This window comes from Canis lupus, chromosome 2, assembly GCF_011100685.1.
Source record: "Canis lupus familiaris isolate Mischka breed German Shepherd chromosome 2, alternate assembly UU_Cfam_GSD_1.0, whole genome shotgun sequence".
Taxonomy (NCBI): domain Eukaryota; kingdom Metazoa; phylum Chordata; class Mammalia; order Carnivora; family Canidae; genus Canis; species Canis lupus.
In genome coordinates, this window is record NC_049223.1 from 69722385 (window position 1) to 69749017 (window position 26633).

A 26633-nucleotide genomic window follows, 5' to 3' on the forward strand; every position below is an offset into this window, starting at 1 on the left:
GACCTGGGATCGAGTCCCATGTCGGGCTCCCGGTGCATGGGGCCTGCTTCTCCCTCTGCCTGTTGTCTCTGCCTCTCTCTCTCTCTCTCTCTCTCTCTCTGTCATGAATGAATAAATAAAATCTTAAAAAAAATACTAATGATAACTAACATGGTTGGTGCTCCCTTTTTCCCAGGCTGGCTGTCACATGCTTCACCCAAGTTACCTCCCCCACTCCTCATGACAGCCGCACTTTACCAGCAAAGTACCAAGACACAGTGAGGGGAGCACCTTGCCCAAGGGCACAGAGACAGGAAGTGGCCAGAGCTCCAGCTTAGGCAGAGGACCCCGCAAACTTTGCAGGAGAGGGGAAGAACAAATGCATGAAGGGAAGTTCCTGAGCATTAGTCCACACAGCCCATTGTCTGTGTCCACAGTGGGGGAGGCACGGGTAAGAGGCAGCCCCTGTTTCATTCCTGTTTCGATGGTTCATTCATTCATTCATGCATGTGTTCATTCATGCATTTATTCATGCATTCCTTCATGCATTCATTCACTTGCAAGTCTATACCGAGCACCCATTGTAAGTCTGGCTCTGGGTGAGATACTGGTGAGACCGAGGTGAAGAAAACAATAATTCTGTCTTCATGGAGCTCAGAGACAAGCAGGAAAGATAGAACACTGGAAAAGTCAGGATGGTAGTGGCAAGGGGACTGGATGACTGCAAGGAGGCCACCCTGAGGGGAGTGGGGTCTCTCTTCCCCACCCCTAGACTTGCTACAGCCAATAGGAAACCATGAGGTCAGTGCCCATGTGCCCTTGTGCCTGTTCACGTGGTCAGAACCCTGTCTCCAGTCTGAGCGAGCCGGGACTAATCCACTGAGGATGAGGAGCCGTGGTGCCCTGCTGTCCCCTCGTGCAGCCGGCCAGACCCGGCCAGCCCGCAGGAGACAACTGCCCCGCCGAGCCTAGAGATTCGCTGACTCTCAGAACTGTCAACTAGATCAAAGACTGTTGTTAAATCACGACGTTTTGGGGTAGTTTATGTTGCAGGGGGAGGACACTGAGACCCCGGACCTTGGCATAGGTTTTCCTGAGAGAACTCAGCCACGGTGCAAGGCTGCCCAGTGCCACGATCAACATGTTATGATATGGTTTATAAAGCTCAATGCATCAGTAGTTAAGAAAGAAGTGTATTCTTGGGGCACCTGGGTGGCTCAGTGGTTGAGCACCTGCCTTTGGGTCAGGTGGTGATCCTGGGGTCCTGGGATTAAATCCCTCATCAGCTTCCCTGCAGGGAGCCTGCTTTTCCTTCTGCCTGTGTCTCTGCCTCTCTCTCTGTGTCTCTCATGAATAAATAAATAAAGTCTTAAAAAAAGTGTATTCTTTCTTATAAACTCCTGGAGTGAACTATCAGGGGCTCATGTGATGGCTCCACCATGCTGGGGACCAAGATCCTTGCATTTTGTTGCTTTGCCCTTTCAAAGGTGTTAATCCCATCCATTGATGAGATATGCCTCACCTCCGGGTCCACATTTCAGCCAGTGGAAATGGGGAAGGACAGGACATAACTTCAAGGATATAACCTGGAAGTTTCATGTGCACATGCACACGGGCACACAAACAAGCATGCGTGCCAATGACTTCTGCTCACAGGCCATTGGCAGAACATGGTCACATGACCTTACCTTGCTGCAGGGAAAGCTGGGAAATGTAGTTTTTTGTTGTTTGAAGCCGTGTAGCCAGCTGACGTTTGAGGTTCTCTTTTTTTTTTTTTTTAAGATTTTATTTATTTATTCATGATAGTCACAGAGAGAGAGAGAGAGGCAGAGACACAGGCAGAGGGAGAAGCAGGCTCCATGCACCGGGAGCCCGATGTGGGATTCGATCCCGGGTCTCCAGGATCGCGCCCTGGGCCAAAGGCAGGCGCCAAACCGCTGTGCCACCCAGGGATCCCTGACGTTTGAGGTTCTATTATCAAAGAAGATGAACATACATTGAGGGGTACAAGGTGGGCTCTGCATAGTGTTTCTGGGACTCGAGGTTGGGGTTGGTAGTGGGAGGGAGAAGAAGGTGGATCCCTTTCATCTTGCTTTCCTTGCCTCCTTCTCCAGGGCCTCCTTCCTGCTCCTGTGAACTTTCTCAGCCTCGACATTGATATGATTCTTTCTTGCTTTAATTTGGCTCTTTGCTTATAAACATTAGCTCTGGGATGCCCCAAGCTAGTGAAACCAGCCTGCAAGTTTAGACAGCTTCGATCCTGAGGGTGCCATACCCACACTGATGGAGTTTTCTCCATCTCTGATAATGAGTCCTGAAACTCCTGGAGTCGGTAGAATCAGGGAATTCAGGGACCAGAGGAATCATCAAAAGCATTTAGACGTGGACCATGCCAACATCGGCCACATAATAAAAGTCAGTGTTTACTGGGTGCTCACTGCCCAGCAGGTGCCACACAAAGGGATTCAGGGGTCATCTCACTAAGCTTCTTAACAACTTGAGAGGTAGAGGCTGTTATCCAATTGTGCACACGAGGAAAGTGAGGTTCACAGAGGCAAAGGCGTTTCCCACCGTCACGTAGCATTTGAGCGACTGACCCATAACCAGCAGTTGGTGCTGCCCTCCTCTTCCTCGCCCTCCCTTTATGGCCTCTGTCCTATGGCTCTTGGGGTGCTAGATGGTTCTGGGTCAGCCAGCCAGCCTGTACCAGCCCAGGAGTTGGCGAGGAAAAATGGTTATTGGACCAACACTCTTCCTCCCTGACGGCCTGGCTCACTCAGGGAGCCAAAGCACAGATCCCATGGATTTGAGCAAATCGAGATGGTGTCCTGTAGCGGCATTTTGATCACAGGCTGTCCAATGAGTCCCCCTTGCCTCCTGGGAGATATCTGCCCAGGAAACCAGACTTGCTGCCCCATCAAAACGCTGCCACCTCCCCTGCCATGACCCATGCAGTGTTGGGATTAACTGGCAGACACAGACTCATTGTTTCTGACAAAATGGTGACTTCCTCGGGGACCCCGGGGCTCACCCGCTTCAATCGTGGCACTGCTATATGTCACAGCCCCTGAGCTCTCATTTGCTCTTGTAGGTTATATTTGAGCCAGGCTGCTTCCTGATGGTAAGCAAGCAGCTGTTGCAGGGGGTCCTGGGTCTGGAGCGCGGGAAGCAGCAGGACAGGAACACAGAGTGAATGAAGCAGAGCTGCTGCTCTCAGGGGGCAAACAGCCTAGAGGGGAGTCGCCGGCTCTTCAGGAGCTCAGGGCTGGGCTGAACCAGGTGCCGACTCTGCAGCCAGGAGGTGTGAGATGGAGCCCTGCATCCTCATCCTCCTGCTGTGTGACTTGGGCACATCCCTTGCCCTCCCCAGCCTCAGTGTCCTCATCTGCAAAGTGGGGACAGCGTGGGTTTGCTGGGAGGGATAGATGAGCCGCCCACGTGCAGAAATGACAGGGTGACCCCTGCAGAACTGGGAGTCTCCTGCCCCACACCCTCCCTCACTTTACCATCGAACAACCCCACAGACTTGCCTGTTGTCCTGTGTAGGGATCATCAGCCCCTGAGAGGCGGGAAGGGGCCACCCTGGTCCCCAGGTCACTGCCTGGTGGGAGGCTGCCTGCTGCACAGTGTCAGAGCTGAGTACTGGGCCAGCGTGTGAGTGCTCTATGGGGGTCCAACCCACCTGGGCACCCACAAGGGTGTCCCAGTGGGGTTGATGGCTGAGCTGAGTGTTGACGGAGACACTAGGAGGTTAGCAGGAAGAGGAGGAGGAGATGCACCAGGCCAAGGGCCTGATTTGCTCAGGAACCTCAGGGGTTCAATGGAGAAAGTGATTCCTCTCACAGGACAGAGGCCAAGAGCTGGGTTTGGGGGAGAGAGTGGAAGCCGGAAGGTAGTGACCCCTGTGCCAGAGAGGGGGGCTTGTGAATTATCCTAGCACACTGGTGTCTGGTAAAGGGCCCTACCCATATGGTCAGATTTGAATTAGGATGAGTCCTCTGGGCCCTGAGAGGGAGAGGCTGGGGCCAGGAGTCCGGGAGGAGCCAGGCCCAGCTCACCAGGAGATGGTGGGGGACACAGGCAGGGCAGAGGGGAAGGTGGTCTTGAGGGGAACTCAGGCTTCATGCTTAACAGGGCTTCACGATTGATTCCAAAGCAGGGGAGGACTGAAGGTGACCCCAGGTTTCGGATCTGGGAGGTCTGGGTGGGTGGTGGGTGGTGGAGCCATCATCAAAATGGGGACCAGAGAAGGAGCAGGTTCAGGAGGGAAGGGGGGCCCTGACAGGCTCACCACGCCCTTTGTGGGTGCAGCTGGACCACGAGCCCCATGAGACTGCCTTGGTCTGTCCCCTGTCTCAAGACTCAGCTCTGTTCATGTGTTCCTCAGGGAGCAGCGCCATGTGGGGCTCGCTCAGTGTTTGCTGGAGGAAGGAAGGAAGGAAGGAAGGAAGGAAGGAAGGAAGGAAGGCAGGCTCACAGAGTAGCACCTCATCCTTAACAGGGCCACTCCCTGGTGTCAGCAGCTGGGCAGGGCCAGAGGGTGCAGGGCAGTGCAGGTCCATGGCACAGGTCAGCGATGGAGCTGAGCGTCTGTGGAATCTGTGACTCCAGCCCTGGGGATGTGAAGGCAGAGGTGGTGGCAGATGGGAGCCAGGGGAGGCTTTGGATCTGATGAGATGGGGTAACCAAGCCTGGCAGTGAGGCTGAGTCCTTCTAAGATGAAGGAAAGGGACATGATGGCAAGTGGCCCTGGGGATGTGAGATTCTAAGAGCTCCTGGTGCACAGTAATGAGAAAGAATGACAACCTCCTGCTCCCCAAACCCTCCAGGGAAAAGGACCGCCACTGCCATTCTTGTGACCTGGCTCTGGCCCCTCTCCCTCCCTCGATGCAGCTGGAGAAGGATGACTTATAGGGCTTGTTTCCATCTGCCCAAAGTGAGGGGATGAGCTGGAAAATGGAGCAAACCCAGAGATGCCTTCGGAGCTGGGTCGTCAGTCACTGCAAGCCCCTGCCCTGCACCCATCCCTTGTTCCCCCAGTGCAGGAGGGCCCCAGGGCCCAGGGGACTGTGCTGAGCATCACACTTGGGTCCCTCCCAAACCCCCACTGTCCTGCAGAGTCCTGCGCTCCCTGGCTCCTGCCTGGACCCTGCCCAGTCCTCCCCCTCCCCCTAGATCTGCCCCCACAGTGCCCTGGAGTGTTTCTAAAGCCCAGCTCTGATGGTGTCATGCCTGTGTCCTGTGGGATCCTCATTTCCTACTTGGGGAAGCCACTCAGCATCGTGGGCATGATCAGGAACTGTAGTCCAAATCTAGTGTCTGCCACCCGCTACTAGCTGTGTGACCCTGGGCATGTTACTGAATGTCTCTGAGCCTTATTTCCCTCATCTACAAACTGGAAATAATAATATCCACCTAAAGGGTGGCTGTGAAGATAAATGAGATCAGACACATAGAATGCTTAGAACAGTGTCTGATGCCTGCAAGCTTGAGGCATGTGCTGACTCATGAATATATTTTTCTTTTTGTCTGGTTGGCATTTTCTTTTTTTTTCTTTGGAATCAGGCTCTGCTCCCATCCCCGACTATCCATCTTCAGACCGCCCAGTCAGGCGAGCCAGTGCCTTTCCGTTTAAGCTCAGCCACAAGGAGCAAGTGGGGTTCAGCCAAAGAGCTCTGACCTGCACCGGGCAGGTCCGCCCCTGCGGCTGAGCTGGTCCCTTCCTGCTCCTGGACCTGAACTTTCCACCGCAGCCCCACTGACTGGTCCCTCGAACATGCACTGTTCCTAACCTTATGCCTTCTTTCCCTCGAAGCCGCCTCTCTCTGGAATTCTCCGTCCAAATTCTTGTTCTGCCCAAATGCTGCACATCCTTCAGGACCCCAGGAAGCTCACAGACCTTGACCTGTAGGTCAGGGTTTCTCAAGACTCAGCTCTATTAACATTTGGGCTAGATCCTTCTTTTTTAGGGGTGGGCTGTCCTATGTATTAGAGGATGCTCTGCAGCATTCCTGGTCTCTGTTTCCTACATGCTAAGAGCATCCCTGAGTCACAATGATTGAAAATATCTCCAGAATTTGCCAGATATCCTCTGAGGGGTGGGGGAGCAGAATTCCCCTTGGTTGAGATCCACTGGTATAGGGGAAAAATAGACTTTGGGGCTGAGATAGAATCTTTGTCCCTGTTCCACCCTTTACTTGCTGCGTAGCCACAGACTTATTTCTGAGCTTCTCAGACTTGATTTATTCATCAGGCTAGTGCAGATGGTAGCACCTACCTCACAGCGTCCGGAGATGGACCAAATTGGTCATTCATGAGAAGTCCTGGACTGCTCAGTAAATATCAGAGGTTGCAATTGGCTCACAAAAGCCAGTGCTGCCATGGCGCTTCACCTCCAGAAGGGCAGACACCAGCCCCAGTGAAGTCTCACCCAGCAGCCTCCCTCTGGGAAAGAGAAATAGAGAACATTCTAATTCCAAAGTGTAAATGGCAGACGCTTGGGAAGATTTCTGGAAATAAACACTGTGCAGTGGAGAAGAAAGGAAGGTGGGAAAGAAAGGAGGGGTGGAGGTGGAGGCCCAATGTTTACAAATTGAGATTTCACCCCTAAAAATCAGATTTCCCTTTCTCCTAAAAATCAGGATGTCTGACCACCCCGGATGGTGGGGGGCAGTGGGCTGCAGCTCGGCAGCTTCTGCCTCCAGTCGGACCTCACTTGGGCTCTCTGCTTAGACGGCACCCCTCCCGATACCCCCTCGGTTCTGTGGCTGAGTGCAGCACAGCGTCCACCCTGGTGTGCTCCTATCACCTGAAAATGTCACCCCCTGACCTTGGGCTGGAGAATCAGCCCTGACATTCTGTCATTGTCTCAGCTCAAATGTTGCTTCTCCCGAGAGGTCTTCTTTGGCCACCTGAGACCAACCCCCCTCGTTTGATCTTCATCACATTGCTCTTCGAGGAAATAGCTAGAGCGAATGGGCTGGCTGCCCCTGGGCCAGGCTTCACAGCAGCGGTGGGGCCGCTGGAGGACTGTCCTCACACTCAGTGTGGAGCAGGATTCATTCCTAGCCAAAGGCCGGCTGAGCAGCACAGGACACAGGATGCTGCTTCCCGCCTCTGCACAAGCTGGTTTTGTAAAACTCAACCTGATATGCACGGAGCCCACTATGCTCTCTCTTTTGGCCAAAATAAGTAGAGTCCAGATATCTTTGAGGTCACATTCGCTGGTCCTTTGAAGTGAACCTAAGACAGGCCCAGCACATAGTAGGTCCTTCGTCATCACTTCATCACTGTGGTAGCTGAGGAAGAGGGGTCAGGAGGCCTGGTTCTGACTCTGTTCTCATGGTCTGCGTGTCTCTCCCCTTGTCCCGGCTCTGTCCACGAGGGCAGTCAGGCACATGCTAAGCCTGTTCTCCAAGTTCCCTCACTTAATCCTCCCATGACTCCTATCAAGCAGGCTCTTAGATTCACCCCGTTTCCCTGGGAGGGACTGAGGCTCCCAGAAGCTATTGAGAGACTCCAAGCCAAAAGTTAAAAAACAAACAAACTTCTGTTAAATTTCTTATTACAAGTCATACCCCAAATTTCAAACACCAGTGTATGGATTATTTTTCCCCACCCCAGTCCTGCAGGGGGGATCATTTCCCATTCAGACTCTAAGTGCCCTTCATGAACCATGGACTTCTGTTGATTACTTTTAAAATTTTTACCATCAATTGTCTATAGTCTTTTTTTTTTTTTTTTTAAGTAATTTCCACTTTGGTTTATTCTGGCTTGAGTTCCACCAACCCCACTCCTCAAGAAAAGAAAACAATACCCATCCCTCTGGCTGCAAATTACTAGTTCAACCTCCATAGGTAAACTCAATATAGAAAAATGGGAAGATACAAGACTCTTATCACCTAGAAACAACCAAGACTAATACCATGATGTGTTTTCCTCTCTCGAAATCCAGAAGAATAAAAGCCAAACACGATGAGGGTAAAACTCCAAACATGCACGCAGTTCAATGTGGAATTTTTATTTTTTAAAAGATTTTATTTATGAGAGAGAGAGAGAGAGAGAGAGAGAGAGGCAGAGACACAGGCAGAGACACAGGCAGAGGGAAAAGCAGGCTCCCTGTAACTCGATCCCAGGACCTCAGGACCACTACCTGAGCCAAAGGCAGATGCTCAATCACTGAGCCACTCAGGTGTCCCCAATGTGTGGAGTCTTTTTAACAATCTTTTAAAGAAATGAAATAAATCATTTTTTTTAAAAAGATTATAAATGACAGGAAAATTGGCCATTATAAATGTTGAGCCAACATTCTGGGTAGGAAACCTGTCCTGCGGGAAGGCATGCATACAGACTGTCTACAAACATACCAAATACCAAGAGCGATGATCTCGGGGTACAAACCTCGCGTGCGGTACTCAGTACTACTGACCTTCAACAACAAACATGCGCTGCTGTTAAGGATCCGGAGAAAAATAATGCCCTTCGGAAGACGGACAGTGGGAATCTTATATTTCTAAGTAATGAGGCTCAGGGGCTCCCAATAAGTTCTAGATGTTTGGTTTCAAAGGCAAAGTAACAGGCAATTGAGGCTGTGGAGGCAGGGTGTGGTGTACAGGTGTGTGTGGGGGCACCTGCAGGGTGGAGGGGAGGGGCACCAAAGGCCCCTTTGCCAACCAGCAGGGGTTGGCATTGGCATTATGACACTCCCTGGCTGATGCTAAAGCCCCACCCGCCCCACCCCCGCCCACGATGCAGGTGGCATTGTGATGCTCCTGGCGGGGGAGGGTATCTAAGGCCCTGCCGCTACTGGCCTGGCCATTTCGCCTGCAGCCACCGGGAGCTCAGGACCGAGCACAGAGCTCAAGGCGACAGGGGGCCATGGGAAGAGCGGTGTTGATCAGGCTTCAGCTGGGGCTGCTGCTTCTGGCGCTGCTCCTGCCCCAGGAGAGCTATTTACAGGCTGCTACCACGCTCGCTGCTGCCACCACAGCCGCTCCCACCGGGTCTGCCGTCTGCGTCCTCCAGTCGACTGTCCATGTGGTCATGGTTTCCCTCTTCCTCCTTCTACGTCTTCACTGTTGAGAAAAAACCGAGGCCGAGAAACATCTTCACTCCTCCAACTCCTCTTCTAAAACCCAACCCCAACAGCTCCTGTATATCTAGCGTGGTAAGAAAAACACCAGGCCCTGGTGAACTCTACTAATTTCTCGGTGTACTTTACTGTGGCAGACCGTGTGGCGAATGTCAAAGTTGGTTCGAAGACCTACTGACGACGTTGACTCCCTATGGCATCTGTGGAGCTTTGTGTACAAGACTGAAAGGAGAGCTGACAGCCAAGATTAGCGAACCATCTTGCTCACGGGGGCTTCAGGAATATGGACTCTTAAAACTCGGCTATGACAATCAATTTCACCTTGATCTAGAAAAAAAATAAGGGGGGGATGAGAGGTGGAGATGTTTCATTTTGATTCACCAAATCTGTAAGGCCATTAAAACCATTTGGTAATATGAAAGCTTCTGTGATTCTTTTTATGAGTGTTGGAAGGAGCCTCTCCAGTTGCTACTGGAAGTTCGTGCTAATTTGATGCTGTAAAGTTTTACATTACTAAGCTTTCGCTGTTTCCTTGGGAACTGAACTCTTTTCCTGTGTGGTTTTGGATTTAACATTACATTTGACTTTGTATAGAGTAATTGCCATGTGTCAGAGTAGTGATGGATTGGGATGTACCCCAAATCCAAGCATAATGAGTAAAATTCCTTGTAAGGGAATTTTTTTGAAATTTACTTATTTGAAAGAGGAAATGGGGTGTGAGAAAATGGGGTGTGGGGAGAGAAACTCAAGCACACTCCCCGCTGAGTGTGGAGTCCGACATGGGGCTTAATGTGGGGCTTGACCCCAGGACCCTGAGATCATGACCTGAACGAAGACAGATCCCACCACTCCCGCGAAGGCCCTTATAAAGGCAAATGGTAGACTCATGCCATCGTCCCATCGTCCCATCCAACAAGAGTGCTGGATTCATTAGCTACTATACTTTAGCACATGAAAGAATTGAAGTACATCCCCATGTGCTAATTTTAAAATGCTGCTTTTCATAAACAGATAGATGGGACCCTGTTTTCTCTGAGTCATGCTAACAAGAGTCCTACATCGAGGAGGGAGGTGGTGGCTTTTCTTCATTTCTTGGGAGCAATGACACTTACTCCAAACACCATCTCTAGTCACACAGTTGGACCCATAGTACTTAAAGACCTGGATGGCCACGAGGGGGGTACTAGGCAGTAATCTGACAAAGCACCCACACAAAATTGTGGGTCCCTCCCAAATTCATGAAATTGTGACCTCACATGCTGCTCACAATCATCTGTGACCATATCACCAGACCCACCATCTTTCAGCAAGCCTTTCGTGAGGGATTTTTCTATTGGCTTATTCATTTTTTGGATGTAGATTTTGGAGGTTCCTCTCTGGTTTACAACATATGACTTTAACATCGTATTATCTGTCTGCAAATACTATCGCACAGATGACCACGTCACGGGTCATGGAAGAGCCTGACCGCAGTATGCCTTCACGTCTGCCCCCCTTCCTCTCACCCATTGTGTTCCTGCCTTAACTTTGCCACATTCTAGATTCTTCAGTACATTGTTAACACTTTTGGCTTTAAAGGATGACCTTTTCAGGAGAATTTCCTGAAAAATCTTTTCTATTTATTCACCTATTTACCACTTCCGGTACTCTTCATTCATTTGGGAGAAATCTCAGGTTTCATTTGTTGGCATCTTCCCTCCTCTTCGCTGTCCAGTCAACTGACAAGCCCATCAGAGGCATCTCATTTCGGTGTTTTTCATCTTGTAGCATTTTCTTTTGGTCCTTTCTTGGGATTTTTCTCTCTGCTTATACTGCTTACCTGCTCTTGCGTGCTATCTACTCTACCTGTTAGAGCCCTTAGCATAGATTCAGGGTTGTTTTCAATTCCAGGTCAGATAATTCCAACATCCCTGCCATGTCTTGTTCTGATGCATGTTCTGTCTCTTTAAATTGTCGCTTTTGTTTTTCTTGCGTACATACCTTACGTTTTTGTTCTTGATAGCCTACCTACCTCATATCCTTGGTAAAAGGAACTAAATAGGCCTTTAGTGAAGTGGTGGTGAGGTGTGGGGCAAGGGGAAGGTTCTGTAATTCCATATGGTTAGGGCTCAGTCTGTTAGTGAGACTGTACCTCTGGACCATAAACTTCCTATATGTTTCTTAGTTTTTCTTCCCCTCACAGGTGGGACAAGATGGCTAGAGATAGAATGGAGGGAGGTGGGTATTTCCATTCCTCTGTACCAGGCTCTGATAGTACCTGCTGGGGCAGGCGAAGCTCTGTTTTTTTGGGAGGCCAGGCTTTGCTAACAGAGTTCCCCAGGGCCTTTCAATTTCAACATGTTCCCTTTCCCCCTCCCCTGCCAGAGCCATGAGGGGACCTTTCTCTACTATTTACTGAGAACTCACAAAACTGCGGGTGCTCTCCCACGGCAGAGTTCCCTTGTAGCTTTAATTCCCAGGGTTGTCCACCGTGAGCTTCCAGCAATTCAAGACAGTTCAGGTTTTCCTACTCAGGCACTGGTTTCCATACTGGTGTCCACCCATGAGTTTCTGCCCAGGGTAGCTGTGATGACCTATAATGCCTGTCTGTCCCTCCAGTCTTGGGGGCAGTGGTTTGCTTTATGTCCTCATCTGAGGATGTCTAAGAAAAGTTGTTGATTTTTCAGTCTGCTCAGCTTTTTCTTCTTTGGGATGGAGTATGGACATCCAGTCTTCTTACATATGGAGCCAGAAGTCCCAACTTTTCCTTCAACCTAAAGAAATCTTTTTGTTTTTAAAGATTTTATTTATATTTGAGGAGAGAAATAGAGAGTGAGCTTGAGTGGGGAGGGGGAGAGGCAGAAGGAGAAGGAGAAGCAGACTCCCTGTTGAGCAGGTCGCTTGACACTGGGACCCTGGGATCATGACCTGAGCTGAAGGCAGATGCTTAACTGTCTGAGCCGCCCAGGTGCCCCTAACTGAAAGAACCCTTGTTAACATTTCCTGTAGGGCAGCTCTGGTTGCAAAACATTCTTTGGCTCTTGTTTGTCTGAAAAAGGTTTTATTTTGCCTCCATGTATGGAGGATATTTTCTCTGAAGATGGAATTCTAAGTTCCTAGGTTATTAATTTTTTTGGCATGGCAAAGATGTCATTCTGCAGTTGCTTAGTTCTTTTTGGCTTGTGTTGTTTCTGACACAAAATCTGTGGTAATTCTTATATTAGTTCCCTGCATATAAGGTATCTTACTGCCTTGCTTAAAAATTTTCTCTGTCACTGTTATTTTCAGCAATTTCTAATGTGTGCTAGTGTTGTTTTCTTTGTATTTACACTGTTTGGGGTTTTTGAGATCTGTGGGTGTGTACATTTATAATGTTCATAAAATCATATTTTACTGGACAAAATTCAATCTGTAAGTACATCTTCTATGCTTTCCTCCCCGTTTTGGAACTCCAGTTTTGCAGATGGTAGACCTCTGATACAGTCTCACTTGCTGATGCTCCATTCCTTTTTTTTTTTCTTGTAAATTGTCTTCTCAAGATGCCTTAGTTTGCACAGCTTTTACTAGTCTAGCTTCATGTATGCTCAACTTTTCTTCTGCAGCGTCCTTTCTGCTGCTGTTCCCATCTAGGGAAATTTTCATTTTGCTTCCCCTGATTTCTTTTTAATAGGCTTCATTTTTCTCTTCATTTTGTACATATTTTACTTTAGGGCTGTGAACTTATTTAAAAGATTTTATTTATTTATTCATGAGAGACAGAGAGAGAGAGAGAGAGAGAGAGAGAGAGGCACAGACACAGGCAGAGGGAGAAGCAGGCTCCATGCAGGGAGCCTGACATGGGACTCAATCCCGGGACCCCAGGATCATGCCCTGGGCTGAAGGCAGCGCTAAACCACTGAGCCACCGGGGCTGCCCTGAACTTATTTATATATAGTTTTTTCCCTCCCACTTTTAGTTTTTTCATTTCTTCCCTCCTCCCTTAGGTGGGAGAACTAAGTCTCTTTCTCTGTAGTTCTGATGTCATAACTGTATATGACAGTTATTTTAAAATCCTAGCCTGCCAATTCTATCACACTTGCTATTTATTGGTTGGTTTCTCTTGTCATCTTCTTTTTTCTCCTGGTGGTTTTGAGTCACATTTTCGTGTTTCTTGATGTGTCTGGTAACTTATGATTTCATGCTGGACATTTTGAGTGTTTTGTTTTTGAGTTTCTGGTTTTTGTTGTCTTCCTTTAAGGAGTATTGAGATTGTTTTGGCAAGTAGTTGAGTTACTTGAAAGTCATTTTGATCAATTTGGGCTTTTTGTAGCTTTTTAATGATAGACTAGAGTTGCCTTTATGTGAGGACTTTTTAGCCTCACTTAAAAAAAAAAAGATCTTTTTGAGAGAGAGAAAGAGAGAGAGAGAGAGTGAGGGGAGGGGCAGAGCGAGAGAATCCTAAGCAGACTCCATGCTGAGCACAGAGCCTGACATGGGGCTCGATCTCATGACCCTGAGATCATGACCTGAGCCTAAACCAAGAGTTGGAATCTCTACTGACTGAGCCATCCAAGCATCCCAAGCCTCATTTCTAAGGTGTTGTCCTTAAAAGGCTTTACTTATTCTCCCAAATATTCAATGAGGTCTCTTTACCCTGGATGGTCAGATTCAAGTGCCGCACAGCCCTGTGAACACTGAGATTTGTGCTCTGAAGTTATTCTCTGCTTGGTTGCATGGACTTTCATCTTGTACTTGCACAACTTGGTGGTCAGGAATCGACTCAGGAGGCCACCTGTGCAGGTTTCTGGAATTCTTTCTCTGTGTAGTTCCCTGTTCTCTGCTCCTGTCCCTGCAGATTCTAGCCATCTCTGTCTCCCCAAACTCAGATCTGCCTCTTTAACTCAGTGAAACTAGTCTTGTCTAGCTCCCTTACTCCTCCCTAGGCTGTGGCCTGAAAAAGTGCCTCCAGGCTGGAAGCTGGCGTGGTTTTAGGACTCATCTCATTTGGTTCCCTTCTCTTAGAGATCACAGTTCTTCACTGCTTGTTGTTCAACATCTGGCATAGCTGCTTCATGTGTCCACTTCTTCATTTACTTTTAGGGATGACCAAAGCAAAAGTGAAAAGTGTAGGTTTTTAGCATCGAACACATTTGAGTTTAAGGTTTTGCTTATTTATTCATGAAAGAAAGAAAGAAAGAAAGAAAGAAAGAAAGAAAGAAAGAAAGAAAGAAAGATGCAGAGACATGGGCAGAGGGAGAAGCAGGCTCCCTGCAGGGAGTCCAATGCAGGACTCGATCCCAGGATCCTGGGATCATGCCCTGAACTGAAGGCAGATGCTCAATCACTGAGCCACCCAGGTGTCCCTTGAGTTTAGATTCTGGCTCTGCCACTTACTTGCTGTGTGACCTTAAGCATGTCACTTGGCCTTTCAACATGAATTTTCTCCTATGTTAAATAGCCTCTGCCTCTCAGTATTATTGGAGGGCTGAAATGACATAATGTGTGTAAAGGGCAGCACGTGTCTGGTGCATAGTAGGTAGGTGTTCAGTAGATGAAAAGCATTATTGTGTGTAAGAATGGTCCCCAGGCTTCTGCAAGATGTCACAATAGCTAAATCCTGGTGATGAGGTTCCCAGAAGACCAGCATCTCTCTGCAGCCCTAACTGACTGCTCAGTGATGGATTGTACTTTTAAATATTTAAGCAAGGCTTGGCTGCTCTACATTAAAAGTTAATAAGTTTCTATTGAGCTCCTGTCAGCTAATTTTCATATCTTGGCACTGACCCATTCAAAGTGTGGTATCTTCTCAGGTGGCTCTAAGGGGCCTGTGGGAATTCCAAGGTGTTGCTACAAAGGAGCTGTCTCTAGACTCCCATTCCAAGGCATGAAGGGCTTCCCGAATCTTCCTACCAGCTCCTCCCTCCAAGTTCCCAGGAAATCAGAGTCTTTCATGATAACTCGCTTCCGATCACAGTTAATGTGGGAACTAGAGTTTCAGAAGGCAGGCCCTGGAGGAGGCATTAATCCCCCCTGTGGCGGGAGCTGCCAGGCCAACCTTCAAGGGGGTGAGAGGGAGGATCAGGAAGGAGAAGGGAGATGAAGTGAAGCTTCCAAGCAGGTCTGTTTACTCCCCTTTGCTCTGGGTTATCTTTAAATGGAATAAAAATACTCCCTAATCCTCTTTATCTCAGTTCAGTGCTTCTAGAGAAGAGATACTTGACATTTAAGGTTGTAGGAAAAGGGAAAAAAAAGTACCAGTCTGAGAGATACATAATATTCAGTGGAAACCATAGAATGGAGACATTTCAGGGAACTCCCATTAGGAGCCTCCTTAATGTTTCCAGAAAAAACTGGATGGAGAGAAAGCGAGCCCAGCCAGGGACCTTCCTTCTGGGACATGTTGTCAGGGTGCCTGACATGTAGACCTGCTCTAGCAAGAAGCCAACAGTTCTGCCCTCGGTCCTCACACCTGGGATCCCCTGTTAGCACTGAGGTTGCCACGTCCCCTAATAAGATTTTTTTTTTTTTTTTGCCATGTTGACCCTGTGAACCTCATCCTTCTGTTATCCTCACCTGTCTGCAAAATGGATCCTTCTTTGGCTGCAGAACTGTGGCTCCTGGGGTGTCTTGAGTGGCTCCATCAGTTAAGCATCTGCCTGCAGCTCAGGTCACAATCTCAGGGTCCTGGGATCAAGTCTTGTGTTTGGGGGGGGGTCCCTGCTCAGTGGGGAGTCTGCTTCTCCCTCTCCCATGCTTGCTGTCTCTCAAATAAATAAATAAAATCTTAAAAAAAAAAAAAAGAACTGTGGCTCCTGCCACCCCTTCCTTCGCATCTGTATAGCAGTTCCCCAGAAAGAGCGAGAGGTGTGTTGTACATGAGCGAGGCAGGGTCGGTGGCTGAGCCGGCTGCGGAGCAAGTGCAAGTGCAGAGATGCCACATCACCCGGGCTGAACACTGGGGAGCTGCCTGCCCTGGGATCCAGGAGAACGGTCTTGGGACTGACCCCAAGAGAAACAAGATTCCCAGCGTCTTTAGATGCTCTGCCTCAGAACAAGAGGCAAACCATGTGGGTGACGCCTGCATCGGTGGACCAGGAGCAGGTATCTGGTGGTTGGTGGAAAGAGACCATGCCTGGCCTGTGTTCTTAGAAACACAGCATCACTCACTTTAAAGGCATCACAGTCCTTCTGTTAGGAGCATTTCCGAGAAGCACATGCATCAAGTCAAATGCTTTCAGAGCATATTGCCTGACTGTCCGGGTTCAAATCTCAGCTTTGGGCAGCCCCGGTTGCTCAGCGGTTTAGCACCGCCTTTAGCCCAGGGCCTGATCCTGGAGACCCGGGATCGAGTCCCACGTCGGGCTCCCTGCATGGAGCCTGCTTCTGCCTCTGCCTGTGTCCCTGCCTCTCTCCCTCCCTCTCTCTGTGGCTCTCATGAATAAATAAATAAAATCTTTAAAAAAAAAATCTCAGCTTTGCCATCTGTAAACTATTTGACCACAGGCCAAATACTTCACCTCCCTGGTCCTCAGTTTCCTCTTCTATAAAATGGGGGATATTAATAGTACTCACCTTTCCAGGGCTGTCCTGAGGATTTAAAGCATTCACCATTATTATTTTTAAAATTGTTATTATTGTTGTAATTAGAACACCTTCAAGAGAAGTTGTGCTGATCTATGTGCCCATGAGCAGATCATGAGGGCATCTTCTGCGTGCTTCAGGGATGGCTGTGAAGGAGGCAAGAGAGCTGGGCTCTTGTTCTGGGTCTGTCTCCAGTTCAGTGTATGATCTTGAGGCAGGAATCTTTTCCTCAGTTGATGCTCAATTGACTAGCCACACAGGTACCCCCGAAGGAGCTTTTTTGTTTTTTGTTTTTTTAAATATTTTAATTATTTATTTGAGAAAGAGAGCACAGCAGGGGAAGGGGAAGAGGAAGAGGGAGAGGGAGAAGCAGACACCCTCCTGAGCAGGGAGCCTGATGTGGGGCTCCATCCCAGGACTCTGGGATCATGACCTGAGCTGAAGGCAGATAGTTAACCCACTAAGCCACCCAGGCGCCCCAAAGAGGTGGGTTTTCAAAGATTTTTACACCAGAGAATGAACTGATTAGCTCTGTAATGGGGGGTGGCACCAGAGACTAAAAGAATGTGCCATGGGGCCCAACATTGTGGAACTGAATCCCAGCTTAGCTGCTGACCCTGTGATTAGGGGCAAGTTACTTGATCTCTCTGTGCCTTGGGCTGCTAATCTATAAAATGAGGCTGATAGTAGAGTCACAGTCTTGTAGTCATGGCTAACGCGGTGATCCATGTTCGGTGCTTAGCCTAATTCCTAGCACACAGTAGGTGCTGAAAAAAGGGTTTTATTACATTTCTGAGAGCTCACCTGGGTACAGGTAACAGGGGCAAGAGCAGAGGGTGGAGACCAGGTGGATGATGGCAGAGGTCCTTCCAGACCAGCGAATTTTTGAATAAAAGGCTTGGAAACTATTTGCTTGCTCAAGTCAGGTAGATATTCATACTTCGTGTCTTGTTTACATTCTTAAGAGGTTTAGCAAAAACACTTTTCCTAAGTAATGCAAAGGTGCCCAGAATTCTGACTAATTTGAATTAATGAGATTTTATTGTACTTTTAAAGACGAATCTCTCCATATTACCCAGGAAAATATAAAAATGTAATTTCAATATTTAGAAACTCCTCTTGAGTTTTAGAAGAATCTTACTATAGTGTGTTAGGAAAAATCGTAAATTCAGCAAAATCCTCCTCTCATACATCTAGCACTTTCTCACACCCCAGATGCCTAGGATTCAAATCCCGGCTCTGTCCCGCACTATACGGCGTTGAACATGTCACCTAAAAGCTACTCATCCCCTTTTTCTCTTCTGCTAATTGTGGACAGTAATAGAATCTATGCCTTAGAATTAAATGAATAAATATCAAAATCTTAGAATAGTGCCCAGCTTGTTATAAGGGCGCAGCAAATGCTGGCCAGTAATTTGTTAGCCTGCAGTGTGGCTTCCCACTCACTGTCTCTGCGGACCTCGGGACTCTGGCCCATATCAGCTGCTTCAGATCCCTAAGGGCCGAATGGAGAGTTTGTGACCCTAACCCTGGGATGTATGCTCCTGCCAGACCACACCCTGGGCCTCCCTGGATCCCTGGCCCTGGCCTGCTCAGGGTTTGTCTAGCTATCCCACGGGGACGTGATCCCAACTCCCTCACATAGCAGAGACCCTGCTGGTTATGACATAAACATTTACAGCACATGCTGGGCACACCGAGCATAATCCTGCAGGTACAGGGGCCAATAGCCATATCATCATTATTTTTTTTTCTAAACACTTGGGTACTAAGTTCATTTAAAATAATGTCAAAGGAACTGGAGGTGGGGCACCTGGGTGGCTCAGGGGTTGAGCATCTGCCTTGGGCTCAGGCCTTGATCCTGGGGTCCTGGGATTGAGTTCTGCATCGGGCTCCCTGCATGGAGCCTGCTTCTCCCTCTGCCTGTGTGTGTGTGTGTGTGTGTCTCTCTCTCCCTGTATCTCTCATGAATAAATAAAAATCTTAAAAAAAAAAAAAGGAATTGGAGGCGACACCAATATTTCTGTGACAGGTTGTTTGGCTTTGTAAATTAGGAAAGCTTGGAGCCAATGCGTGCCCTATGCTGGCAGACACGAACAAGCCCATGCAGGCTGCTTCTCCTCCAGAGCTGCCCCTCAGCATCCTGCCCCCACGAAGTCCACCTGCCCTGCTTCCCTCACCCTCCGCCTGAGTCCCCTCCACAGTGTGCGGCCTGGGAACCTGCTCACATCCTCTAAACACGCATTTTCCCTGTGTGTCAATCCTCTCCCTCTCCGGCGCTACTCCCTGAGCAGCTTACAGCAGAGGAAATGGGAGGGAGAAGGGCCCAGACTTACATTTATTGAAATAACTATTGGGAACCTGAGAGGCCAAATGTTAAAGATGCACCTGCTGCTGCTGCCAATGCCTGGCGGAAGCCGCCCAGTGAGAGCATTTTCATGCTCGCCCAGGGGCGGCTCCGAGCGGAGGGAGGGGGCTTCTCTCTCCACCTGCAGGCTGCAGGACAGGCCCGGACCCTTGTCCACTCCAGGTCACAATGATTCCGCACAAACCAGCTCGCACCACCTTTCTGAGTCTGCAGCTGGGTGCAGGGAGGCTGCTAGCACCTGCTGAGAGCCTCCTGCGGTTGGGCCCTTTCCTGGAATATCTCTGGCATCGCCCCAGCCACCCTGCCCGGGAGGAGATGGGGTGTAGAGGGCCCACTCACTCGCTCATCCCTGGATCTGCCCACCATCTGCTACGCCTCGCTGCATCCTGGACACTGTACTGGCCTGGGGGGTGTGACGGTGACCCAGAAGTGGTCAGTCCCCACACTTAGAAGCCAAAACGGGGAGCTGGTGATGACAAGAGGGAAACATTGGTGTCTGTACCAAGCCCAGGCTAGAGGCTTCCGGGGAGGTTCCAAAGGGAGTGCGGAGCTGTCAGCCAGGTGAAGAGAGGTGGGAAGAGTGTCCCAGGTGGAGGGAACCGCACTGCGAAGGCCTGGAGCCAGGAGAAGATCAAAAAGGCTCAGGGTACAGAAAATGGGTGAGGCAGGGCCTTTCCCAGGGTCACAGAACTGGCTAGAAGGGCAAAGCCAGATCTTGATTCAGGCTGGGCAGCTGCAAGCACCGGGCTCCCCTCCACCCACCGCGGTGGGTGGGTCATCTTCACAGCAATCTGAGACGAGAGGGGACGCCCTGATGTCCAGGGGGCCTGAGTGGCCAGGAAGCCAGCTGGCTCAGATCCTCACCCAGTGGAGCTGCCCTGTGTGGCTGGGAGGGAGGCTGGTTGGACTGTGCACCGCCTAGCTCCTTCACCCCAGAGGTGGCCACGGAGGAGCCGGGACCCCTGATGTTAGCACGCATTTGGCTGCGAGCAGGATATGTGGACACCATATCCACCAAAAGAGGGGGCGGTGCCTTCCAAGGCTGCACTGGTATGAGGGAGCAACACTGTTTTTGTGGATGTTAAAAGCTCCCAAATACCCAGCAGTTGCCATGTGCCAGGCTCTCTGTTCGGAACCGGACATGGGTTACTTCTCCGAGTCCTCACAGCAGCCCCCGACGGGCACACATGGTATTCGCTTGTACAGATGAGAAATCTGGGGTTCAGAGAGGGAAGCGCCTGGCCGGGGCTCACACAGCATACGTCTGACTCCACTGTCCCGCTTGTAATGTGCTCACTCTTCTGCCTCCCAGGAGAGGGGGCAGCCTGTTTTTGAGTCCCCACGGGCATTTTCCCAATGTGACTGTTACCACCCACAGAAAAGTCAGCTCTGGAGACAGGGCTCAGAGACAAGAAGTGCACTGACAATGCACTCAGGCCACAGAGGTTTGTGGAGCGCTCATTATGCGCGGGGGTCCCGTTCTGGGCCCTGGGGACCCAGGTGTGGGTAAAATGCAGCCGCGGCGCTCAGGGCCCGTGCCCGTCTGCCATGTGCAAGGAAGGGGGAGGTTGCATCTGTGACATGTGACAAGCTGGTCACTAGGGAGGATTCTTTGCTCCACTCAATACCCGTTCATTAAGCACCCACTATGCACTGCGCTCGGGTGTGTGTATTCTGTGTGAACACAGCAGTGGATAGGATAGACTCCGTCCCCGCTCTCATGAGAGAGCGAACATGAAACTATTACGGAAAACAATCAAGGCAAGTTCAGATTGTGATGAACGCTATGAAGACAACAAGGGGCGTGATGGGATGGGGGTGCTGGGTGGATGGTGGGGTGACCCACTGGCCACAGGACAGCTTAGGGGAGGAGCTCTGGCTTTCTCCAAGACACTTGGAGGGAGAGATGAGAGGTGGATGGAATTGGGAGCTTCTTCTCTGCCAGACTTGGGTCCTGGGGGTTCTCACATCTTCAAAGCTCATGCTGCAATTTGTAGAGGGGGGGAGATCAGAGGGGTCAGGGTGGCCCCCAGGGAGCCCACAGTGAGTCAGCCTCAGCTCCGTGGTTCTGACCCCAAGGCCAGGGCTTCTGCGCTGCCATCCCTTGGCAGGAAGTGACAGTCCTCTCCCAGCACCTACCCGAGCAAAGGTCTCCCAGGGCGCCCATGTGGCCGTCCTCTCGAAGGCTCATCATTTTCTAGTCTTCTAGGCCCTTCCACCAAGTACCTCCCTTCTAACTCCCAGAGCCCGATGTTGCCTCTGTGAGTCCTTCTCTGGAGGTGGCTTTGCAGGCACTCTGAGGTCTCCACACTCATCACCCCAGCCCCCAGGGCAGGCAGGACCCGGGCACTCACTCTGCCTGGGCGTCCCGATGCACCTGCGGCCCCGATGCCAGGACTCCTCTCTGGCTCCCGGAATCTGGGACGTGCCCAGCCCGGCATGAAAGGTTAAGAACTTTAAGAAATGTTGGGCACCAGAGAGTCTCAGATCTTCCCAGGACGTGGACTAATTCGTTCCTGGTTAAGCAAATGCCATAGGTCACCGTGTGATCATTTTTAACACCGAATGGTTTCTGATGACCTGACTCTGACACCTGCTGACTTGACCAGCTTCTCTGCGCCCGGTTCTATGGGTGCCTCTGAAGCCGGGCCCCTTAGTTCTCCTCCCCTTCCTCCCAGCCAGTATTCCCGAGCTGCTGCTGTGAGCTCCAGAACGTTCTGGGTTCAGGGAAGCACCGAGAGCTTCCTGTCTTCGGGGAAGATGACAGAAGGAGAATGAGAGGTGACTCTGCATGTCCTCCAGGGCCTGGCTCCCTCCTGAGAGCCCGGGGGAGGGGGTGGGGGGCAGCCCAGGAATCGGCACTGACAACCCAAGGACACTCCCTGTGGCATATGGAAGTAAAATGGAAGGGCAACCAGCTCTGAGAATCAGGAAGGTCTTCCTGGAGAATAAGACATCTGAGCTGAGTCTTAACAAATGCCAGGGGACTTTTGTCATGTTCAGGAGATTTACCTCCAAGGTCCAATATATTGGGTAAATGAATGAATGAGTCGAATCCAGACCCTCTGTTTGGGCGCAGAGCTGGGTCTGGTGCCTCCAGGTTCTGTAAGAGCCTGGTGAGCCCACTCCTCTGTCCCAACAGCCTCTCTGCCTTCGTGGGGGAGAAAGTCCCTTACCTTCCCACTGCCAGGCTTCGGGCCACGTGACACAGATACACAGGAGCCTCTCTGTATCCTGGGGCTGTCCCGGGCTCTCCATACTGAAAGCCCAACGGCCTGGGTTTCTCTGCCCGTGGGTTTGCTCACAGCTTCCGAGGGGCAGCAGAGTCCCGGGAAAGGACACAGACCTGGCTCAAACCTCACCTCTGTCCTTCATAGGGATGTGACCTCGAGCAAGTCACTGTATCTCTGAGCCTCAGTGGGGCATAATGGTAATAGTGCCTTGCAAAGCTGGTTGCTAAAGGACCCTGGGTCTCTACTTGTGTCCATGTCCCTCGCCATGTTGATTTCAGCTCTATCAAGAGATGGGGTCTCTTGCCCATCCCTAGGATCTGGACTGGACTGTGGCTTATTCTGGCCAATGGACTATGGTGCAAGTGGCACGAGAGCCCAGGCCTCCAAAGGCTTGAGCTTCTGTTGGCCGTCTTGGGTCTCTGTGGCCTCCAGGAGGACCGGCTTGGGCCAATGAGCCAGAGGACAAGATCCCATTGGTTTCCACCAAGATCAGCAAAGCCTACCTACAGCCGACTCCCAGGCTGACTGCAGGTGCGTGGGCCAAGCCAGCCAAACTCAGAATCAGACTGCTCAGTGGACCCCCAGGCTTGACAGATAAGTGGATCCCTATTTTTTTTTTGTTGTTGTTGTTTTGTTTTTGGTTTTTAAAGATTTTATTTATTTATTCATGAGAGACACACACAGAGAGAGAAAGGCAGAGACACGGGCAGAGGGAGAAGCAGGCTCCACGCAGGGAGCCCGACGTGGGACTTGATCCTGGGACTCCAGGACCACGCCCTGGGCCGAAGGCAGGCACTAAACTGCTGCGCCACCCAGGGATCCCCGAATCCCTATTGTTTTAAAGAGACCATTTTAGCTACCATTTTTTGGTAGCTATTTGTTACACGGCATTATATCGGCCGATAGGTCTTCGTGGGGTTTTTGTAAAGAGGAAATAAACTAGTAGGTATAAAGTGCTTGATATCTTTACCATGGACACAGGAAACCCTCAGTGGCCGTTCACTATAGGAACCACTATGGGGCTGCCTGGCCCTTGAGGGTACTTGTCTTTGCCATCAGAGTGGAGATAAGGGTGGGCTGTGCCCTCTGCTCACAATGACTCCTCCTCATGCTGTCGCCAGCTTGGGTACTGCGGTGCTGCCACTCGGGAGCTGCGTGATCTCAGGCAGGTCCCTTTACCTCTCTGAGCTTCAGGATGGGGGTGAAGATGTCCCCCTTGCCTAGTTGCAGGGAGCCTCCTTCCGCAGCTGAGACCACGAGGCAGGCAGGGGATCCACATGATGGGGTGGGTGCAGCCCAGCTAGCGGGATACCATTTGGGCTAAGATGGATCCCGTTCCAACAAAGACCATGGGACCCTCAGGGAGTATGTGTGGGGGGAGAAAGAGCTCGATGACTCTCAGGGGCCCATCAGGCCTGGTTCTGCCTCCGTTGATCCCACAACTGCTGCTTATGCCCTTTCACCAAACCCCTCAGACGTGTGGCTGTGTGAAGGGTTTTAGCTTGCATGGATCCCTCCTGGCTGAGATGTGAGGTCCGTCTTTTCTTTTTCACCAGATAAGAGAGACTGCTGATTCTCACACCTTCCTGGGGTTCCCTATAGGGCCAGACCTCCCTGAGGCATCAGAGAAGTGTCTGCTCCTCCTGGCCCACCAGGATGTAGTTCTCCACAAGACCCAGTGGTTCTTAGGTGTCACGCGCCGAGTGCAAGGCCCGGAGCATAGTAGGTGCTCAGTAAATCTGGGTTGAATGACCACATGGATGTCAGGCCCTTGTGGATGCTTATTCTTATCTCCTGCCCCTCTGAAGCCATTCTTTTCCCTGTCTGCTTAGGTTTCCCTGTCTCCACACCTGCCTCTATCACAGTTCACCTCACGTGGCCTCGGGATTGTTCTGGAAACACAACTACTGTCCTGCCAATTCCTCTCCCTGACCTCTGGACTCCACTTACTGCACTTCTGGGGAATCCTGCTATTTTTGGGACAGAATCCCAAATCCCTTATGTGGCATTTGAGGCTTCACACAGTCTGGCCCTTGCCTTCCCCACCTCAGACTCATTTCACCCACCCTCTGTCCTCCAGTCAAACAGGCCTTGGAGTTCTCCATGGTTGCCAACAGCTGCCCACCCACAGGGCCTTTGCACATGCTGCTCCCTTGCCCAAATGCTATCTCTCATCCCCAAACTCACACCATGACTCTTACTCTTCATATCTGGGCTCCGCCATTCTGGTCTGCGGGGAACTCTGTGGCATGCTGACCTAGCACCGTGCAACCCAGAGTATACTTCTGACTTTACCCTTTGTGTGATCGATTAATCTTGTGTCCCCCTCTAGACCGTGAGCTCAATGGGGCAGGGACTGTGGCAGTTTTTAATTCCCCTGACACAGTGGCTGTCATATAGCAGGTGCTCAACAAATGTACTGAAGAAATAAAAGAATGTTGTCACTGCAGGGTCTCCCTCTGTTAGTGAACTTCTCTCCCAAGGCAGGGATGCTGGTCTCAGACATCCCTGCTGCTTGGCGCATGCACCCCAGGGTCTGCACCTAACTGGCATCAATAAACTTCTTTTGAAGGAAAGAGGAAGGGTGGGCAGGACCCGAGACGAGTTGAGATTGAAAGAATTGCAGGCTCAGCCTGCGCAGGGCCTGTGCAGCGAGGGGGTGCGGCTCCCACACACACTGGCCTCTGCTCCCAAAATAGTCCCGGCTTCTCTCGCTCAGCCCACGAGACCACCCCTCCCAGCCGCACCCCGCTCTAGCTGCACCTGCTGCACCCTCAGAGCTGCCCCTTCCTGGAGCCTCATCCTCCCCCACACCGGAGATGCACCCCCCCCAGAGCTCCAGCCTCCCCCCTCCTCCCCCCAGCCTCGCTGATAGGAGTTTTCCTGCTCCTATCAGAGTGGGGGGCGCTGCTCCACCCCTGCAGACTCCTCCCTGGGAAGGGGCGTCCCCAGAGCAGGGAGGGACACGGACTGACACCCCGACCCTGGACAGAAGGGGGGGCTCACCGCAGGGGATGTGCCACCCCAGGCATCACCTGGGGCATCTGCAGGGGAACCGCGGGCCGGGGCAGGGGGGTCCCCGGTGAGCACACACTCCGGGGCGGGGGGCCGCCCCTGCGGGGCTGACCCGGGGGACCGCCTCCCCTCGCCGCAGACGGGCGCGGACACGGCCATCCTCGCCCATTCAGGGGCGCCTGGGACAGGAGCCCGAGACCAGGAGTCCCCGGGAGCCCCCGCTCCGCCCTGCCCGCCTCCCCCTGCCTGGGAGCCGCCCCCCACCCCCGCAGGACACAGCTCCAGCGGCTCGAGAGGGTCCCGGGGCCCCTGCTCCAGAGACACCCTGAGCCTCCTCACGGAGGGTTCCAGACGCAGAGGCCTAGGGGCTGCTCCGTCCTCCCTGCTTGCTTTCCTCCTCGAGTCTGTCCTCCTCCAGGAAGCCCTCCCTGATGCCTCCAGCCCACGCTGGCCTCTTCCTCCCCTAACTCCCCTCCCGTGCTCTATGGGGCAGGGTGGGTGGGGGGAGGAGCCTGGGGTTTGGGCCTGGTCTGTCACCCCAAGCTGGGTGACCTTGGGCAAACCCCTAGACTTCTCGGGGATCCCCTCTTCTCCGTGTAAAACAGGGCAGTGGTTACAGAGACCACAGCCCTGCGGTTCCACCTTTGTTTCCAGGTGGGTCTCCTTCACGGGAGGACGAGGCTCTTGCAGTGGGGACTTGAGTCTGATCTTTGCTACCTTCCCTGGGTCAATGGATGAATAAATGGATTTAAACATAATTGTGAATGCACAGTGTTTAAGGGGAATGTGGGGGATGACATCCGACCACTGCACCCAGCAACCCTGCTGGGACCCGCCCTCAGTGTGCTCTGCAGAGCCTCCAGCCCTTCTGGGCACCCTGGAGCCCCCCTGAGTGACTTAGGTTCAGGCAGCTGCTCCCTGGCTGAACATGGGAGACCCTGCATCCCTCCTTTGCTGGGAGATGCCTGGCAGTCCCTTGTCACCCTCCTTCCGAGAGTCTAAGACACAGTGTGTGGAGTGCTGAACAGGGAATCAGCATGTCCTGGACCCAGATCTTGCTCTTCCTAGCTCGACGCCCCCTGGGGGAGGTCACATCCCTGTAAGCATTCTCATGGGGGGCATGTCTCCAGCACAGGACTAGTAAAAATCTCAGCTTCTATTCTTATTCTTATTCTTATTCTTATTCTTATTCTTATTCTTATTCTTATTCTTATTATTATTTCTGCCACACAGAAGTGCAGGCCACTTCCTTGAGCCCAGCCATCCTCCTCCAAAGGTCAAAGGAGCAGAGACACTGGTGCTGCTGTGGGGACATGGCAGGTTTCCTGGGTAGGTCTTCCACCCACGGGTCCAGTTAGCTCAGGGGCTCCCGGGGAGGGGGAGAGAGCTGCGGGGATCAGGAGGGAGA

At 51.3% G+C, this 26633-nt stretch overlaps 1 long non-coding RNA gene across 2 annotated transcripts; it reads right to left on the reverse strand.

The window, feature by feature from the left end:
- Window positions 1–1818: 1818 nt before the first annotated feature.
- LOC102156536 lies at window positions 1819–9554 on the reverse strand. Of its 2 annotated transcripts, XR_005355907.1 has the most exons (4): window positions 8408–9554; window positions 6257–6423; window positions 4457–4592; window positions 1819–3364 (listed from the first exon to the last, which is right to left on the reverse strand). It is a non-coding gene; the product is annotated as an uncharacterized LOC102156536 (long non-coding RNA). The 2 variants fall into 2 exon arrangements; XR_005355906.1 differs by having other exon boundaries at window positions 1819–4592; window positions 8408–9519.
- Between the last annotated feature and the right edge of the window lie 17079 nt (window positions 9555–26633).